Genomic DNA, 13,594 nt, shown 5'->3' on the forward strand with positions numbered 1-13,594 from the left:
CAAATAACAAGTTAGTAATTTCATAGTTCCCTGCAATAGTCACTCTGCATCTAAAGTAAGTACATTTTAGGGGAACTTTTTTTTTTTGTTGGGGATTAAACCAGGGCCTTGCAAGGGTTAGTTACCTATCTTTAAAAAGATGTGACCAGCTGAGAGTTACCAGGCAATAGCATCATTTAAAAAGTGGTTGAGAGAACCAGCTATTATGGGTGGATAAGAGAGGGAGGGGAAGCAGGATCATTCTCTCCAGACTCCCCCCCCCCTTTTTTTTTTAAGTATTTTTTAGTTGTAGATGGACGCAATACCTTTATTTTATTTATTTATTTTTACGTGGTGCTGAGGATCGAACCCAGGGCCTCACATGTGCTAGGCAAGCGCTCTACCACTGAGCTACAACCCCAGCCCTGTCTCTAGGCCTCTGAAAGGCCATGTGTGAAACCATTCCACCCCATTAGGCACAACTAGAACTGGCAGGGGAATAAGCACTCTCACAGAATCAGAATGCTACAGGCTGGTTGGTTTTTGTTTTGTTTTGGTACTGGGGATTGAACCCGGTCATGCTACATCCCCAGTTCTTTTTATTTATTTATTTATTTTTTATTTTGAAACAGGGTCTCACTAAGTTGCTTAGGGCCTCATTCATTTGCTGAGGCTGACCTTGAACTTGAAATACTCCTGCCTCAGTCTGCTGTCACTGGGATTACAGGCATGCACCACCATGCCCAGTTAGAGGTTGTTTTAAGCAACTGTTTTCACAACTGTGACCAAAAGAATAATTTTAGAAGAGGAAAAGTTTATCAGTCACTCACAAACTCAACTAAATACATTCCTCTCCCTCTTCAGTAAAAGCATCGGCTCTCAGAGGCAACTCCCTACCCTGCACTCCCCTAGGGGTGCACCTACATATTTCCCTCTGTCTCAGCCTTCACTCCTCTTGGGGCCCATGCCCGCTTCTTTCCATCTCCCCTGCTATCTTGCCTCCTCCCTTATGCTCCTCCTTTTCCCCCAAAGACTTGTTTCACAGCCTTCCCAAATCCACAGTTTGAAGACCTGGGATATTGCTCACGAGTAGAGCATTTACCTCAGAAGTGCGAGACCCTGCATTTAGTCCTCAGTGCCTCCAGTCCACTACTGTGTGTGTGTTTCTCTCTCTCTCTCTCAGCACTGAGTATTGAACTCAAAGGTGCTTCACCACTAAGCCACATCCCCAGCACTTTATTTTGAGACAGGGTTTCACTAGGTTGCGCAGGTTGATCTCGAATTTGGCAATCCTCCTGCCTCAGCCTCCCGAGATTAGCTGGGATTACAGGTTTGTATCATTGCATCCGGCTGGTTACTCTCTTTTGTAGTCATGTCTCTTGAGTGAATTATTGTACTCATAACTAAACTAGTAACTCCTACTCTGAATTCAACCACGGTAATAAAAAAACATTCATTATCATAATACTTAACCTCTAAAGTCTTGCATCAGAAGTCATTTTTTTTTGTTTCATTTTTGTACTGAGGTGCTTTACCACTGAACTACAGTTCTGTTTCTTTTTATTTTATAGTTTGGGAAAGGTTGCTGGGGAGATAGCTCAGTTGGTAGAGTGCTTGCCTCACAAGCACAAGGCCCTGGGTTCAATCCCCAGCACCACCAAAAAAAAAAAGAGTGGAGAAAGGTCTCTGTAAATTGCTGAGACTAGCTTTGAACTTGCAATTCTCTTGCCTCAGCCTCCTGAGTTGCCAGGATTACAGGTATATGCCACCATGACCAGCTAGACAGAAGTCTGTTAAAACAGAAAAATGTAATGTCAGGAATTTTTTCACAGTTGCTAAAAGAACAGCCAGATGGAATGGTGAGGCATCCTAAACATTAGCCACAACAGGAAGCCTCTACCAGGCCCAGGCAGGATAGCAAAGGAAGGAAGTGGAGTTTCTCAAGGTCACGAGCCTAGGTCAACTTTGAAGTCAGGCCACAGAAGGCCTGCCTGCTAGTGAGTGTTGAAATCACAGAGACCAAGCTTCTTTCCAGGCTTTGTAATTTTATGAACACACAAATTTTAAGTTACAGTATATAAACCCTGTTCCAGTAAAATCCAAGAGTCTTTTTTTCTTTTAATGTGCAAGACCAGAATATGAATTTGAAGATCTTCTGATACATAATAGCAATATTTGATAACATTCTAACTAAAATTTGTTTGATTTAGTTTTTAGTTGTCAATGGACCTTTATTTTATTTATTTATATGCAGTGCTGAGAATTGAACCCAGTGCCTCAAGTATGCCAAGCAAGTGCTCTACCACTGAGCTACAACCCCCACCCCCTAACTAAAGTTAACTTTCAAAAACTAACAGCAAGCCAGGTATGATAGTGCACGCCTATGATCAGTGACTCAGGAGACTGAAGCTGCAGGTGAGCCTGTACTACTTAGTGAGACCCTGTCTCAGAATAAAACTTAAAAAGAGTTGAAGATGTAGCTCAGTGGTAAAGCACTCCTGGGTTCAATCCCTGTTACTACCAATAATAATAATAATAATTAAATTAAAAATAAAACAGCATTCCTGCCATTTTATTGTTTTATATCACTTTGCAAATCAACACCTTATAAAGGTTCATTTTCAAAAAGTCACACTGAAACTAAATAAGTTCCTGATTGAGTTCCTTTTCCTTCTTTTTCCTCCTTTTTGTTCTAGGATCATTTACACCTGATTCAGTACAACAATATGGTCACTGATCACGTTCACGTAAATCGTTTTGGACAACCAGACACTTCCTGATAAACTAGCACAACCAAAAGATGTCTTCCTGGTGGCTTCAGACTGTCAGAGTGGCTCATAGTAGAGTGCTCCTTAGCATGCATGAGACCCAAGTTCTATCCCCAGCACCGTCAAAGAAAAATCTTGATGAGCGTTTTTCAGTTGCTTATGTTTATAAATGTGCATAGAGAAGACTGATGACATAAGTAATTCTAAATTTTAAAAAAATCCTCAATTCTTTTTTTTTTTTTTTTCTTTTTTCTTTTTTTGGTGCTGGGACTCAAACCCAGGGCCTCCCACATGAAAGGTAAGGACTCTTCCACTGAACCACACCCCCAGCCCTTAATTCTTTATTTTTAACTTTGGAATTTTTATAGGATAACATTCTTTATGTCAACATTATATTCCAGAAAACTCCAAATGGTAGCAAAAAGGGGAGATTTTTTTCTCATAAGAATTAATATAAAAGCTGGGCAGTGGTGCACAACAGTGATCCCAGCTACTTGAGAGTTTAATGCAGGAAGATGCACATTTCAGTACAGCCTGGTCAACCTAGTGAGACTGTCTCAAAATAAGATGTTAAAAAAGGGCTGTAGCTTAGTGGTAGAGCACTTGTCTAGCCTGTGCAGGGCCCTGAGTTCCATCCCCAATACAGAAGGAAGGAAGGAATGAAGGAAGGGAGGGAGGGAAGGCGGAAGGGAGGAGGGAGGAAAAGAGGGAGGGAAGGAGGGAGGGGAGAAAAAATATGTATATACACATATATATTTATTTATTAAAATATATGTGTGTGAATATACATATATGTATTCTAGTTGCATTCCCAGACAGCTACCCAGATGCCATTTAACATAGTATTTATAAAATCTTTCCCTAAACAATAAACATATAGTTTATATACATGTAGTTTATTTATAAATATGTAGTTTAGGGACAATTTTTATAAATACTGAAATATATTTTGTTTTGTTTTTGATACCAAGAGTTGAACCCAGGGGCACTTAACCACTGAGCCACATCCCTAACCCTTTTTATTTTTTATTTTGAGACATGGTCTCAGTTAAGTTGCTGAGAACCTTACTAAATTGCTGAGGCTGGCCTGGAACTTGCAATCCTCCTGTCTCAGCCTCCCCAGCCACCAAGATTACAAGCAGGAGTGTACCACCAGGTCCAACATCCCTAAACTATTTAAATTACAATAAAATGTTGGGGGGTTGAAGGTTTAACTCAGTGGTAGAGCACTTGCCTACCATGAGCGAAACTCAGTTCAATCACCAGTACTGTAAACAATAAATATATAAAATAAAATGTTGGTAGGGACTTGAGAGGTTATGTTGATATTATGGTGTAACCTAAAGGTGACTGCCCAAGTGAAGCCCCCAACCACAATGAGTTGGGCAAAGGATAAGGACAGAGCTGAAGAATGAAAGAGCGGCCCTGGGCCCTTGGATTCATATATAGGAGATAGCTCCATAGAGATGGTAAGGACACCACCCAAGGCCTGAAGGTCGTCCCTCTTTTCTCAAGATAATTTCTCTGTGCTTCAAGAATCTCACAATAATACACATAAACACAACATAACTACAAAATGCAATCATTTATACCAAAATGCATACTAAATAAATAAATATGCCTACGTGAAAAGGAATAACATAGAAAGGGTCAACATAGAATTAGAATCCTATAAAGTTTTAAACAGTAAAGTGGTTTTGTATTCTGTGAAGATAACTGGCACAGGAGAGAGGCAGGTGTAGTACCGATGTGTGCTGTTTGTTGGGCAGCAGAAGCAGCTATCTGCCCTTGAACTTGATACGCATGAAAAATGGGAGAATAGCTCAGGGTTAAGTGTGAAGAGCCCCATGAAGGGCCCATACTCCTTGCCAGTATGTCCACCAAGCAGCAGGGGTACAAAGACTGAAGAGGAAGCCATCCTTCCCTCAAAGAGCTCTTGGTCTGCAGGTAACGACAATACAGTATCCTGTCAGAATAGAGGAGTATCCAAGTTAAAGTAACCAGACAAAGGAAGGGATGAGCTACATTCTGGGCAGAAGTCGGGATCACTGATCAGAAAAGAAACCCCATGAGTTTTGGGTTGTTTTTGTTTTTATGTGTGTGTGTGGTGTGTGTGTGTGTGTGTGTGTGTGGTGTGTGTGTGTGGTGTGTGTGTGTGTGTGTGTGTGTATGTGTGTGTGTTCCTCAGCATGGAACCCAGGGCCTCATACATGCTAGGCAAGCACTCTACCACTGAGCTATGTCCCATGTCCTTTTTTATTTTTTGAGATAGGGCCTCTTTAAGTTGTTGAGGCTGGCCTGAAATTTACAATCCTCCTGCCTCCGCCTCCTGAGTAGCTGGGATTACAGTCAACATACCCAGCTGAGTTGTTTTTGTTTCTTTGTTTTTAATATTTTTAGTTATAGATGGACATAATACCTTTATTTATTTTTATGTGGTGCTAAAGATCGAACCCAGTGCCTCACATGAGCCAGACAAGCACTCTACCATTGAGCCACAACCCCAACCCTTGTTTGTTTGTTTTTTATGTTTGTTTTGTTTTTAACAGAACTGCCATGTTTGTATAATATAGCACTTCGAGGTACATTGTTATCTCAGTCATCCTTTTGATGACCCTGTGAGGCAGGTCAAGACCCTTTTCACACAAACGAGAAAAACAGAGGATATGATGTATTATAGCTAACACTGAGTTCTTGGAGTGTGTGGTGTATTAGCATCTCATTTAATCCTTGTAACAACTATACCTTGCGATTCTTTTTCAGGGGGGAGCATACCAGAGATTGAACTCAGAGGCACTCAACCACTGAGCCACATCCCCAACCCTATTTTGTATTTTATTTAGTGACAGGGTCTCACAGGGTGGTTTAGCACCTCACTTTCGCTGAGGCTGACTTTGAAATCTCCATTCTCCTGCCTCAGTCTCCTAAGCCTCTGGGATAACTGGCATGTGCCATTGCACTGGCTGCAATCCTCTTTTGATAAATGAGGAAACCAAGATTTATAGAAGTAATAAACTTACCCAAATCAGGATTTTAATTTGGCTATCACTCAGACCCTAAACATAACCCTACTTTACTCAACTGCTTCCCATGCTTATGCAAGTAAATACTTAAATTTTCAAGTAACCAAACTGGGCAGGTTGGAGCATGCATATAATCCCAGTGACTCAGGAGACTGAGGCAGAAGGATCCCAAGTTCCAGCCAGCTTGGGCAACTGAGCAAAACCTGGTCTCAAAATAAAGAATAAAAAGGGTCGGGAATATAGCTCAGTGATAAAACACCCCCCAAGTTGAATCCCCAGTACCACCGTGGTGCAATTGGAAAAGCTTTGATGTTAGGCACAACTCAGAATCTCTCCATGGCTATTTACCAACTCTCTAATCTTATTTTTTAATTTATATATTTTTAGTTGTTGATGGATCTTTATTTTATTCATTTATTTACAGGTGGTGCTGAGAACCCAGTGCCTCACACATGCTAGGCAAGCGCTCTACCATTGACCCATGACCCCAACCCCTAATTTTATTTTATTTTATTTTATTTTGTACTGGGGACTGAACCCAGGGGTACTTTACCACTGAGCCATTTATATCCCCAGCCCTTTTTATTTATTTGTGTTTGTTTGTTTGTTTGTTTTTTGAGACAAGGCCTCTGTAAATTGCTGAGACTGGCCTTGAAGTTTTGATCCTCAAAACTCCCCACAGCTTCCCAAGTCACTGGGATTATAGGTGTGCCTGATCATGCCCAGCCCCAACTTTCTAACCTTAAAACAAGTTATGTAAGATTTCTTACCTTCACTTTTCTCATCCACAGAATAGGACCCGCACATACCTGACTTCCCTGGTTATTTTTGCTCACACATCCACAAGTGCTTCTTTTGTTTTGCATTTAATTCCATTTGTAATTCACTACTGTTGTCTGTGTTTACTTGTAGAATATAAAGCTCCATGAAGGCTAGGATGATCGACAAGTCTTGCTCTCCTCTGTATCCCTGCCACACAGCAGTTATTTATTTGTTCAATACGTGACTCATCCCAGGAGAAAGAAACAGCGTTCTCACTCTTCTTGCTACGTGCTATATGACTTCCCTGGAAGGATTCTGACGAGAGTAACCAGGACCATCTACTGGCAAGGGAAAGTGAGACGGCATCAGCAGCCCTACTAGAATCAAGCATGGGACAGTTGCACAGGACCTTGCACTCAGAAGGCAGTTTAAGGGCTGGGGCTGTAGCTCAGCGGTAGAGCACTTGCCTAGCATATGTGAGGCACTGGGGCTGATTCTCAGCACCACCTTAAAATAAATAAGTAAATAAAATAAAGGCATTGTGTCCACTTACAACTAAGAAAAGTTAAAAAGATAAAAAGAAGCAGAAGGTGGTTTAACACTCTGTTGTCACTGTCTTGAAATTCTTAACAGTTTTTGAACACGGGGGCCATTTTCATTTCACAATGGGTCCTGCAAATCATGTCACAGTCCAGGTCATTTGGAGTGGGAAGTGGAGGAGGAGAAAGGAGAACAGGAGGCAAAATTCCTACCAAAACAAGGTAGGGGAATGCTGGAAAGATCAAGACCCCGAATACCGTGTTGAACAATGCAGGTGTGTCCAGCTGCTCACTAGAGTGTGAGCTCCTTGAAGACAAAGCCCATTCTAAGGGGTGAAGCTTAAAAGGGTGCCTAATACTTTCTTTCCATTAATGTTTTTATTTAGAAATAACTGTAAATTCTATGGGCAATTCTTAAGAAATAATACAAAGAGTTCCATCCTGTGTACCCTTTATTCAGTTTTCTCCATTGCTGACCTCTTGCAAAATCTAGTGCAATATCACAACCCGGGTATTGACGTACAATCAAGATCCTAATATTTCCATCTAGACAAGGAGCCCTCGCGCTGCTCTTTCATAGCCACATCCACTTCTCTCCCACCTCCATCCCCACCTTCACTGCTGGCAAGGACTAGTCTTTTCTCTATGGTTCTGCCATTTCAAGATGGTAAGTAAACAGAATCATACAGTATATGACCTTGTAAGTGGCTTCTTTGCATTCTGCATGATTCTCTAGAGATTCATCCAATTGTTGCGTATCAATAGTTCACTCCTTTTTATTGCCGAGTGGTGTGGATGTATCAGAGGCTAGCCATTCACCCACTGAAGGATAAGCTGTCGGGACTGTTTCCAGTTTGGGGTTATTTTGAATAAAGCTGCTATAAACATTCATGTATGGGTGTTTATGTGAATAGAAGCCTTCATTTCTCTGGAATAAATGCCCAGGAATGCAATGACTGGGTTGTATGGTAGTTGCATGTTTACTTTTATTTATTTATTTTTAGTCATAGATGATGATGGACATGATATCTTTTTTATTTTTATGTGGTGCTAAGGATTGAACCCAGTGCCTCACACGTGCTAGGCAAGCGTTCCACCACCAAGCTACAACCCCAGCAACTAGTTATTTATTTATTTAATTTTTTAAACTTTTTTTTGTTTTGTTTTTTAGTTGTTGATGGGCCTTTATTTTATTCATTTATTTATATGCAGTGCTGAGAATCGAACCCAGTGCCTCATCCATGCTAGGCAAGTGCTCTACCACTGAGCTACAGCCCCAGCCCTATTTATTAAATCTTTTAAAAAACACTGTTGGGACTGGACTTGTGGTTCAGGGGTAGAGTGATTGCCTAGCATGTGTGAGGCACTGGGTTTGATTCTCAGCACCGCATATAAATATATAAAGGTTCATTGACAAATAAAAAAATATATATATTTCTTTAAATACTGTTATGCATCTCTCTGTAATCCCAGCTACTCAGGAAGCTAAAGCAGGGGGATCACAAGTTCCAGACCAGGGTGGGTAATTTAGCTAGGACTAAAATTTAAAAAAAAAAAAAAGGTCTGGGCAAGTGCTAGACAAGTGCTCTCTCTACCACTGAGCTACAGCCCCAGCCCCAGCTGAATTGCTGTTTGACTTCCTTCATCTAGAGATTAGTGCTTTGTCAGATGTGGGGCTTACTGTAAATACTTCCACTCTACAGCTATTTTTTCATCATCTTAACAGGGTCTTGTGATTTTTTTCCTTTTATTCTACACGTTTTAGTTTTACATTTTACATTTAAGTTCATGGAACATATTGAGTTAATTTTCATGTAAGATGCATGCTATGATTTGGGTATGACTTGTCCCCAAAGTTCCAGGGCTGTGTTTGTTTTATTTCCAAATTTAGAGGAAAGCATCTCATATTTCACCATTAAGTATAATACTAAGTGATTTTTTGTAAGGTTTTTTTTGGGGGGTGATACCAGGGAATTGAACCCAAAGCCACTTTGCCACTGAGTCACTTTTTATTTTTTATCTTCAGCCCTTTTTATTTTTCTTTTTTTTCTGAAAGGGGCTTTATTTGCTTGATGAGAAAAGTCCAATATGAAAGTCAAGTTTATTGCAAAAGCAGAACTACTGTCAGGAATTTGATGCCTCTTGAATAGGAGGTTTGACTATTTGTTTTTTTTTTTTGTTTTGTTTTGTTTTTATGTCCAATGTGGGCTATTTATTTATTTATTCATTTATTTTTTATTGTAAACAAATCCTTTTTATTTTTCGATTCAGGATTTCACTAAGTTGTTTAGAGCCTCATTTAATTGCTGAGACTGGCTTTGAACTTGCGATCCAGAGTCACTGGGATTACAGGTGTGAACCACTATACCTCATTTGTAGATGCTCTTTATCAAGTTGGAGAAGTCACCCTCTATGCCTATTTTTCTGAGAATTTTTATCATGAATAAATGTTGAATTTTGTCAAATATTTTGTCTGCACCTATTGATATGATCATGTGACTTTTCTTCTTGAGCCTGTTAATATGGCAGCATCCATTGCTTTTAAACCATTAAGCCAGCCTCATATCCATGGAACAAACTCCACAAAATCATGGTGAATAACTTTTTATGTACTGCTGAATTTCATTTTCTAATATTTTGCTAGGATTTTTGTGTCTATATCCACAAGCGTTATTGGTCTGTAGTTTTCCTTTCTGGGCAGGCAGGGCAGGAACCCAGGAGCACTTTCCTACTGAACTATATTCCCAGTACTTTTATTTTGAGGCAGGGTGTCACTAAGTTGCCCAGGCTGCCCTTGAACTTGCAATCCTCCTGCCTCAGCCTCCTGTGTGGCTGGCATTACATGCATACGCCATCTCACACAGTGTAGTTTTCTGGTTTTATGCTGTCTTTGTCTGGTTTTATTATCAAGATAAAACTAGCTTTGTAAAATTAATTAGAAAGTACACTTCTTTTTCCTAGAATAAATTGTGTAAGATTGTACTAGTTCTTAATCATTTGCCAGAATCCTCCAGTGAAATCATCCCAATTTGGAGACTTCTTTTTTGGAAGTTTTAAAATTGCAAATTCAATTTCCTTAATAGTTATAGAGCTTTTCAAATTATTTGTTTCATCTCAGGTGAGTTGTGATAATTTGTGGTTTCTGAAGTAGTTTTTTTTGTCTATTTAGATCTATAGTGTATGTAATGATATCCTGTTCATTTCAGATATTGGTAATTACTGTCTTCTCTCTTCTTTTTCAGCCTTCCTAAAAATTTGTGAATTTTATTGATCTTTTCCCAAAATCCTTTATTTCATTGATTTTTCTTTGCCATTTTGGTTTTTGTTGTTCTGAAAACTGAACCCAGCTTTACCACTAAACAACATCCCAGTCTTCCCTCCCTCTCCCACTTCCTTCCTTCCTTCCATTTCAAGACAGGGTTTCATGAAGTGGCTGAAGGTCTCCCTGAATTGCTGAGACTGGCCTGGAACTTGGAATCCTCATGCTTCAGCCTTCAAATCACTAGGATTACAGAAATGTGCCACCACGCCTGACTTCTGCCCTTATCTTTATTTCTTTCATTTTACCCGGTTTGGATTTATTTTGTTCTTCTTTTTCTAAGTAATTTTAAAAGTTTTAATTCAATTTATTTATTTAGAGATGGAGTCTGTTGCTGGTTTGTCTTGAACTCATGGACTCAAGTGATCCTCCTACCTCAGCCTCCTCCAGGAGTGGGACTATAAATGCAAACCAAGTTCTAGTTTGTTTGCATCGCTAGGGACCAAGCCAAAGACCTCCTGCATGGTAGGCAAGCATGGTACCTCTGGGCTACATCCCTAGACCCTTTTCTATGTCCTTGGTGTGGGAACTAAATTATCTTTTTCTTTTCTCTAGTATGTACATTTAGTGATACAAATTTCTCAGCACTGCTTTGGTAGGATCCTGTCCATTTTAATATGTTATGTTTCCATTGTCATTCAGTTCACTTATTTTTTAAAATTTCCCCTGAGACTTCATCTTTGACCTATGGATTATTTAGAAATGTGTTGTTTAGCTTCCAAATGTTTGGAGAATTTCCTGTTATCTTTCTGTTACAGACTTTAGTTTGAATTCACTGTGGCTAGAAAACACACTGTATAATGTCAATTCTTTGAAATCTGTTAAGATTTTTTTCTCTGGTTCAGGATATGGTCCATCTTGGTATATGTTCCATGGCACTTGAAGAATAATGTGTATGCTGCCGTTGTTAGATGAAGTTTTCTATAAATGTTGATTACAGTCTGTTGGGTGAGGGTGTTGTTGAGTTCTGTCTCCTTCATTTTCTGTCTAGTTGCTCTGTCCATGTTGAGAGAGAGATGAAGTCTCCAACTACAAATGTTGATAGGCAAGTGCTGTGCCACTGAGCTACAACCCCAGTTCTTTTTTTATTTTATGTTGAGATAGGGTCTAGCTAAGTTGTCCAGACTAGTCTCAAACTTGTGATCCTCCTGCATCAACTTCCTGAATAACTGGGATTATAGGTACACATCACTGCACCTGAATTAGACCATTTAATTTAAGGTCATAAGTGATTTGTTAGGGCTTTAGTCTGCCAGTTTATTTTTTTGTTTTATGTTTGTTGTGATTTTCCTGTTTCTTTTTTTCCTTTCATCCTGTGGGTTACTTGACTGTTTTTTAGAATTCTATTTGTATTTATCTGTAGCTTTTTCAAGTGCATGTCTTTGAATAGCTTTTTAAATGTTTGCTCTTTTCCATAACTTATTGCAGTCTCCTGCTGTCATCATTTTACAAGTTTGAGTGAAATACAGAAATCTTACCTCCCTCTCTGTCCATTTACCCTTCCCAATTTATAATTGTCTTAAATAGTTCTTCTTCATGTATTTACAACTACATTGAATATTGCTGTAATTTTTATGACAACTATCAAATATAATTTAGAAAACTCAATAGGAGCTTCTTGTATTCACCATACTTCAGTTTTCTGCATTCTTTCGTCCTGCATAATGTTCCAATATTCCTAATTTTATTGTTTACTTTCAGTTTAGTGAACTTTCATTAGCCATTTTTCGAGAGTAGGTCTACTCTTAGTTTTCCTACAACTGAGACCATGTTTTGTTTTGCTTTGTTTTCTTGTACTAGGGATTGACCCAGTGGTGCATAACCACCGAGTCACATCCCCAGCCCTTTTTATATCTTATTTAGAGACATGGTCTCGCTGAGTTGCTTTAGGACCTCGATAAATTGCTGAGGCTGGCTTTGAACTCATGATCCTCCTGCCTCAGCCTCCCAAGCTGCTGGGATTGCAGACATGCGCCACCACGCCCATTTGAGACTATCTTGAGAGCTTGTTTGGAGGTTCTAGCAGAGGAGCGCAGCTACTCGTATACCCTTGACCTAAGAACGGTCCTCCTCTATCGCGGAAGGTCGTCCTCTTCGACGGAGCACGCAGCTTCGGGAGGGACACACATGGAGCGGTGAGGGAGGAAGGGGACACCCGCCTAGCCAGCCAGATCAGCCGAATCAACCCTGGCGATCAATGGGGTGACAGACGTCGCAGCCAGATCGCCCTCACATCCTTGAGACTATCTTGATTGCCACTCCATTCCTGATTTTCACTGAGTACCAAATTCTAGGTTTGCAGTTTTCTGGGATTGATTGATTTCGCACTGATAAATATTTTGCAACTTCTTTCTGGCCTGTGTAGTTCCTGATAAGAAATCTACGAATTATTTTTCCTATATATGTGAAGCATCCTTTCTTCTGGCTGCTTTCAAAATGTCTTGTTCTTGGTTTTCAGAGTTTAATGATGTGTCTTTGCATGGATTTTTTTTAATTTTTAAATTTTATTTGTTCTAATTAGTTGTACATGACAGAATGCATTTATACATTTTGATAGATCATACATAAATGGAGTATAGTCTCTCATTTTTCTGATTATACATGTTGCAGGATTATATTGGTCATGCAGTCATACATGTACATGAGGTAATAATGTGTTTTACTCTACTATCATTCCTTCCCCCCTGCCCCTTCCCCTCCCTTCACTTCCCTCTACCTAATATAAAGTAACTCTATTCTTCCCTATCCTCCTCCCCTTATTGTGAATTAGCTTCCATATATTAGAGAAAACATTCGGCCTTTGGTTTTCTGGGTTTGGCTTATTTCACTTAGCATGATATTCTTTAACTCCATCCATTTACCTGCAAATGCCAGAACTTCATTCTCCTTTAAAGCTGAGTAATATTCCATTGTGTGTGTGTGTATGTGTGTGTGTGTATTCATTCATCTGTTGAAGGGCATCTAGGTTGGTTCCATAGTTCATAGCTATTGTGAATTGAGATGCTAAAAACATTGATGTGGCTGTGTCACTATAGTGTGTTGATTTTAAGTCCTTTGGGTATAAACCAAGGAGTGGGATAACTGGGTCAAATGGTGGTTCCATTCCAAGTTTTCTGAGGAATCTCCATACTGCTTTCCATAATGGTTGCACCAATTTGCATTCCTACCAGCAATGTATGATGCATGGATATTCTCAAGTTCACT

At 39.7% G+C, this 13,594-nt stretch overlaps 1 protein-coding gene across 2 annotated transcripts in view; it reads left to right on the top strand.

The window, feature by feature from the left end:
- Positions 1 to 7,944, top strand: part of Xpnpep3 (X-prolyl aminopeptidase 3) — a 73,688-nt gene extending 65,744 nt beyond the window's left edge. The window contains exon 11 of one of the 2 annotated variants that reach the window (XM_047550659.1): positions 6,683 to 7,944. The gene's annotated coding sequence lies outside the window, so the exon portion shown is untranslated. Of the gene's footprint in view, positions 1 to 2,675; positions 2,950 to 6,682 lie in introns of those variants that run through there. The other variant, XM_047550660.1, reaches the window with a different exon arrangement.
- Positions 7,945 to 13,594: the final 5,650 nt, after the last annotated feature.

This window comes from Sciurus carolinensis, chromosome 4, assembly GCF_902686445.1.
Source record: "Sciurus carolinensis chromosome 4, mSciCar1.2, whole genome shotgun sequence".
In the NCBI taxonomy this organism is placed as follows: Eukaryota; Metazoa; Chordata; class Mammalia; order Rodentia; family Sciuridae; genus Sciurus; species Sciurus carolinensis.